The sequence below is a fragment of the Petaurus breviceps genome, unplaced genomic scaffold (genome assembly GCF_028583685.1).
Source record: "Petaurus breviceps papuanus isolate PSGF00001 unplaced genomic scaffold, PetGlider_PUasm1.0 90723, whole genome shotgun sequence".
In the NCBI taxonomy this organism is placed as follows: Eukaryota; Metazoa; Chordata; class Mammalia; order Diprotodontia; family Petauridae; genus Petaurus; species Petaurus breviceps.
In genome coordinates this window covers 1746412-1753667 of record NW_027187323.1, presented here as the reverse complement: position 1 = coordinate 1753667, position 7256 = coordinate 1746412, and the positions used below count along the sequence as shown (strand labels likewise).

The following is a 7256-nucleotide window of genomic DNA, read 5'->3' as shown; positions in this document are numbered from 1 at the left end:
TTCGATATTTTGATAACTCTGGATTTCCTTCCTTCCTAGTTCTTTAAGATGTTCCTGTTCTTCCTCATACAAATATTGGTGCATTCTATTATATTCAAATCTGATCATCCCTTTCCAGTCATTAATATGCCTCTGTAAAGATACAAGAAGTCTAAGAAACACACTCAGGCTGGTAACTCAGATCCTGATAAACTCCTGTTTCCCCAGCTGGTTATTAGGCCCTCAGTCTGCCCCACCCACATATCCTCATTTCCACGATTGACCTTTCAAAATTCAGCAAGATGAAACTGCTCTTCTCAAAGCAGTCTAATAAACAAGATTACTCGCAGACAAATTGCTTGGCCCCTGCCAGCGTCATCACAAACAGTAAGCTTCCCTGTCTCTCCTGGAGAGTAATTTTCTCTTTCAAGATGATGAGGTACAAATAAATATATCCCTTCACCTGAAAGTCTTCCCTCAGTCACCACAACGCGGCATGGGTTTCTTTCTTACTAACCCCACACATCTTACCCACTCTCTGAAACATCAACATTTGCAGCGCATTCCCAAGGACATTATAGATTGCCTTATGGGCCTAATTTCAGGAGATTTGTTCTGTGAATGGCCTTTCAAAAGGTAGCCTTTGTTATAATCCTCTAGACTTAGCCCTGACTGCTAACTAGCTACAGGACTGCTCTTACAGGAGAAAAAGCCAGACACTTACATCAGAACTCATTTTTTTCTGTTTTTCCTTGGAAATCAGATGCCAAACTTCTTTTAGTGTCTGCCACAAGTGACTCTGGGACTCCCGAAGCCTCTCCTGCAGAAGATATATCTACAGTGTCACAAACACATCAGTTGAATCCAAACTTTTTATAATATAATCATTGATAATTGGATAATTGGGTCTTACTGTATTTGTGAAGTGGTGTGTATGGGGTGGGGCAGTGGGGGTAATGAGGTAAAAGATAAAAAGTAGGTTGGATCCAGAATGTGAAGGTGAAAGAAATGTCAGCCCAATTTTTTTTCTTTTTGGAGGGCAATTGGGGTTAAGTGACTTGCCCAAGGTCCCATGGCTATTTTTTTGTGTTAAGTGTCTGAGGCCGGATCCGAACCTAGGTCCTCCTGACTCCAGGGCCGGTGCTCTATTCACTGTGCCACCTAGCTGCCCCAAGCCCAATTTTTATGAAATGAATTTAGGCTTCCCCAATAGACAGGTTCTGTTACAAATGAAACAGCTGACAGTGCTGTTATGCTTGGCACTAATGTGACCCCTTCTAAAGGTTCGTGCCCAGTTTGGGGTGACCTATTTTAAGAAGATCATTGCACTTCCTAGGATTTTTTTTCCCTTTTACAAATAGAATGGGCTTTCTTGGGATTAGTAATTCATCAGTCACTCAATATCTTTGAGTAGATTCTGGAATGCCTAACCACTTTATGAGTATTTTGTAGGAAGTTTTCCTACTGAATATAGTTTAGATGGTTTGTGAGATCTTTTGTACCTCTGAGATTCTTCGCTTCAACCCTTGTGACCTAATATTTTTGCAGCAGAGAAGTTTGCTGTCAGTGAATCTCATATGTTGTCTAGGAAATTTCTCATACGGCACTCTACTTACCCTGTAGGTCTCAGCAGCCTCTTCTAACCCAGAAAGTATATGAGTCTTGTATTCCTCTGTTTCAGAACATGTCTCAGATATAGAGAGGAGAGTCTGTTCTTCCTTGGATGCCTCACATCCTTCACAATTGTCTTGGCCTTCAAAGTTCTGTAGTTGGTGGGATCTGAACTGCTTGACAAGGACAACTAGTTTACCCAGATGGACATCAATGGGAAAGTTTCTATTGTGGATGATTTCTTGGCATTCAGGGCAAGAGAAAAGAATAGAGGCTTCCTCCCAGTTTTTGCGGAGACAATATTGGCAAAAACTGTGTGTACAGTCAATGGTGATGGGGTTTTTGAAATAATCCTTACAGATGGAACAAGTGAGCTCCTCCTGGATTTTGGTAAGTATTTCCTTAGCTTCCATTTTCCTGAGGAGAGAGAATGGGAATGGTGATAGTGAAGGTCTGGGGCAAGAAGGTTTATTTATTTCACAACCTTTCTGCCTGGCATCAGTCATCTTTAACTTCTCACTTGGTTTTCATCACACACAGGTAAGCTAAATGGGGTCAGGCTAAATGACAAAAATGAAATAAACATGTAAACTGTGGTCCATAGATACGACATCTTTCATTTCATCAACCTGATTATTTACCTCTTTCCCATCGAACATACCCTAAACAAAGACTTTTCATTTGTCTCACTCACAGTTTCAATGATCCATTATTTTTAAATGTTATGATAGAATTTCATTTCATTGAGACTAATTTTGTCTATCATATTGTCTGTATCTACACAGAGTTAATAAGAGGTGCTTATGGCTGGTAGACATTGAAGATTATTAGGTCTCCAGCCAATTTATCTGGGGATTTCATGACTGTTGCCACCCCACCCCCCCATCAAAAGGCAAGAGACAAATGCCCCCAATAATTGGATTCAATACAACCAATATTCATTAAGAGCCTGCCATGGTGAGAGGGATGGGGAATGGAGCCAAGATGGCAAAGAAAAGATAGGAACTTGCCTGAGCTCTACCAAATTATTCTCTAAACAATTCTAAATGATACCTCTAAAGCAGCACAACCCCCCAAAAGATGGGGTGAAACAATTTTCTAGCCCAAGCTAATTTAGATGGTCAGCAATAAAGGTCTGTTGAACCAAGGTGAGGATAGAGCACAGTTCAGTGCAGGAAACACCAGGCAAGCCAGTAACAGCCCTTGGTGGGTTTGGGGAGAGGGGAACTGAATCTGCAGCAGCAGCTTCCAGAGTTCTCAGCACATAGAAGGTAAGGGAATCTGAAAACTAGTTAGAATGAGATTACAGAGGTTATTTTGCTGGCATTAGGTGCAAGATTCTGTTGCATTGCCCAAATGCATATCTGAGTTTAGTCCTAGGTCATGGTCCCAGCATGAGGAAGAGCAATAACACCCCCGAACTTACTGTCACAGGGGAACAGGGACCTTTGTCACAGTTTAAGGGCAGAAACAAACACTTGTGGTTGCTCACAGTCCAGAGCACAGGCTAGGAGAATATTTGATACACCTCTCCTTCAGTCATTTCACACTGGAAGGATGAAAAACTTACACAGACCCCAAGAGATAGCTCTGAAAACAGCTGCACAAAAATCTGAGGCTTGGGACAGTGCTCTCTCCATCCTGGGAGCAGAGTCCAAATTTAACATAAAGTTAAAAGATAAGAAAGAAGCTGGAAAAATGAGAAAACAATGACAACAGCAAAAAAGTCTCTGACTTTTACAACCAAGAATCACTTATCCAGCAAAAGTGAGCATAATTCTTCAAGAGAAAAATAGACATTCGATGAAACAGAGGATTTTCAAGCATTCCTAATAAAAAACAAAACAAAAACCCAGAGTTGAATAGAAAAATTGACTTTCAAACACAAGATTCAATAGAAGCAGAAAAAGGTAAATGGGAAAGAGAAATCATAAGGGATTCAACAAGGCCAAAGTATTTACATTCCCATATGGGAAGATGAATCTTGTAACTCCTAAGAACTTTATTAGGGCAGTTAGAAAGAGTGTACATAAATATTGGGCATGCATGTGAATTGAATATGATTGTATATATTTTTAAAAAATTAAATTAAGAGGTGAGAAGGAGGAATGTACTGAGAGAATAGAAAAGGGAGAACTAGAATGGAGTAAAGTATCTTACATGAAAGAGGTATAAAAGAACTTTTACAGTGGAGGGGAAGATGGGGAAGGTAGAGGAGGGAAGCACTTAAACCTTACTCTCATAGGAATTGTCTCAAAGAGGGAATTATACATTTGGGTATAGAACTTTGTCTTACCTTACAGGACAGTAGGAGGAGAAGGGGATAAGAAAAATGATAATTGAAGAGAGGGAAGATTGTAGGAGGCAGTAGTCAGAAGCAAAACACTTTTGAGGATGGAGAGGTTGAAAGTAGAGAGAGAGTAGGATAAAGGGAGAAAACATAGGATGGTGGGAAATACAGTTTGCAATCATAACTGTAAAAAAAATTACAGCAAATTTCTCTGATAATGGCCTCATTTCTCAAATATATAGAGAACTGAGTCAAATTTATAAAAATAAAAGCCATTCTTCAACTGACAAATGGTCAATTGATATGTAAAGTAAGCTTTTAGATAAAGTAATCAAAGCTACCTATAATAACACTAAAAAATGCTCCAAATCACTATTGATCAGAGAAATTCAAATTAAAACAACTCTGATGTATCAGCCTATACTTATCAGATGGGCTAGCATGACAGAAAAGGAAAATGGTAGATCTTGGAGGGGATGTGGGAACATTGAGACACTAATGCACTGTTGGTAGAGCTATGAACTGACTCAATCATTCTGGAAAACAATTTGGATCTGTGCTCAAAGGGCTATAAAACCATGCATGTCCTTAGACCCAAAAATATTGCTACCAAATCTGTATCCCAAAGAGATAAAAAAAAAGAAAAGATGCAATTTATAGCTGCTTTTTTATGGTGGCAAAGAATTAGAAATTGAAGGGATGTTTATAAATTTGGAAATGGCTGAACAATTTTTGGTATTTGATTGTGATGGAATACTACTGTACTATAAGAAATGATGAGCAGGATGCTCTTAGAAAAACCTGGAAAGACTTACATGAACTGATGCAAAGTGAAATGAGAAAAACCAGGAGAAAATTGTACAGTCACAGTAAGATGATCAACTGTGAATGACTTTGCTGTTCTTAGCAATGCAATGATCCAAGACAATTCTAAAGGACTTATGTTGAAAAATGTTATCCATCTCCAGGGGAAAACTGATGGAGTCTAAATGTAGATTGAAGCACACTTTAAAAATTTTATTTTTCTTCAGGTTGTTTTTTTGTCTATGTTTTCTTTCACAACATGACTAATATGGAAATAGGTTTTACATGATTTCGTATGTATAGTCTGTACCAAATTGCTTACCTTCTCAACAAATGGGGGAGAGAAGGGAGTGAGGCAGAAAATTTGGAGCTAATTTTTTTTAAAAGAAATGTTAAAACTTTCTACATATAAAAATTTAAATTAAAAAAATCAGTTGGGGGGGGGGGGTGCAGAGCCAAGATGGCAGAGTAAAAGCAGGAACTTGCTTGAGTTTCCATTCCAACCACCTCCAATACCTGTAAAAAAAAAAAGTGACACCCAGCAGGCCAACAGGAAGGGTCTTTCACACAGGGCTGGGAGCCGAGTACAATCCCAAGTGAGTCATACAGGTCCAGACCCAGGGTGGCCCTGACCAGCGATCCAGACCAGCCAGAGCAAACTTCAGGAGAGTGAGTCACTGGTAGCTATGGCAGTTTCCAGACTTCTCAACCTATAAATGCCAAAGAGAAAGTAAAATGTTGGTGGGGAACCCTGTTGATCCAAGGTGACAGAAGACCATGGGTCTGGCCCCTGTCCCTGAGGCGAGAGGTGTGTGTGTGGGGGGGGGGGGACACAGACGTTGCCACTGCTTCCACATGGCTGTCTCCAGAGCTTTGCAGATCGAAGGGGGACAAAGCAACCATTCAGAGGGTAATCACTCTTGCTTTGACCTGCTTGGATCTGGGTCACAGTCTTGGGTGGTGGTCCTGGGGTGAGGAATATCAGTGTGCCAGAGCTTGTGGTGGCTGTAGAGAGGGTACCCTCCTCAGAGCTCTGACAACTGTGAAAACCCTAGCAGTTTGGGACACAGTTCTCTCCATTATGGAAGCAGAGTTCTACCATAGCAACAAGCTCAAAAGTCAAGTAATTGCCTGGCAAGATGAGCAAACAGAGGAAGCGCAATCAGACTATAGAATCCTTTTTTGGGGACAAAGAGGATCAAAACATAGAACCAGAAGAAGACAATAAAATCAAAACACCTGCATCAAAAACTTCCAAGAAAAATATGAATTGGTTAAAGGCTATGGAGGAGCTCAAGAAGGATTTTGAAAATCAAGTAAGAGAAGTGAAGGAAAAATTGAGAAATGAGAATGATGCAAGAAAATCATGACCTTTTGGCTTTCAGAGCAAAATCATGGCAGTAGGCAAGAATAAGTGCCTCACCAAAGGTGCCAAAAAAGGAGCTAAGAAGAAAGTGGTTAATATATTTTCAAAGAAGGATTGGTATGATGTAAAAGCACCAGCTTTGTTCAACATTAGAAATATTGGCAAGACACTGGTTATAAGGACTCAAGGAACAAAAATTGCCTCTGATGGTTGGGTCAAGTTTTTGAAGTGAGCCTTGCTGATCTGCAGAATGATGAGGTTGCTTTTCATAAGTTCAAGCTAAATACTGAAGATATTCAGGGTAAAAATTGTTTGATTAATTTCCATGGAATGGACCTTGCCCAGGACAAGATGTGCTCCATGGTCAAAAAGTGACAGACCATGATTGAAGCCCATGTTGATGTCAAAACTACCGATGAGTACTTGCTCCATCCCTTTTGTGATGGTTTTACCAAAAAACACAACAACCAGATCCGTAAGACCTCTCATGCCCAGCACCAATAGGTCTGTCAAATTCATAAGAAAATGATGGCAATCATGACTCGAGAAGTGCAGACAAATGACTTGAAAGAAGTTGTCAATAAACTGATTCCAGACAGCATTAGAAAAGACATAGGAAAGACTTGCCAGTCTATTTACCCTCTCCATGATATATTTGTCCGAAAAGTCAAGATGCTCAAGAAGCCCAAATTTGAATTGGGAAAGCTAATGGAGCTGCATGGTGAAGGTGGTAGCTCTGGAAAACCTTCAGGAGATGAAATGGGCACAAAAGTAGAAAGGGCTGATGGCTATGAACCACCAGTTCAAGAATCTGTCTAAAAGAAGAACTTTTAAAGGTTGAAAAATAAAAAATTATTATTGTGGGGAAAAAAGAAAGTCATGAAAAGCAAGTCAACAGCCTGACCGAAGAAAATAATACTTTAAAATGCTGAAAGAGGCCCAAAAAGCCAATGAGGAGAAGAATGCCTTAAAAAACTGAACTGGCCAGATGGAAAAGGAATTTCAAAAACTCACTAAAGAGAATAATTCCTTCAAAATTAGATTGGAGCAAATGGAAGCTAGTGATTTTATGAGAAATCAAGATACTATGAAACAGATCCAAACAAATGAAAAAAAAATAGAAGGCAATGTGAAATATCTCATTGGAAAAAACACTGACCTGGAAAATAGATCCAGGAGAAATAATTTTAAAATTATTGGACTACC

At 39.6% G+C, this 7256-nt stretch overlaps 1 pseudogene; it reads left to right on the top strand.

Moving 5' to 3' along the window:
* Positions 1-6061: 6061 nt before the first annotated feature.
* Positions 6062-6913, top strand: LOC138145002 (small ribosomal subunit protein eS1-like; annotated as a pseudogene).
* Positions 6914-7256: the final 343 nt, after the last annotated feature.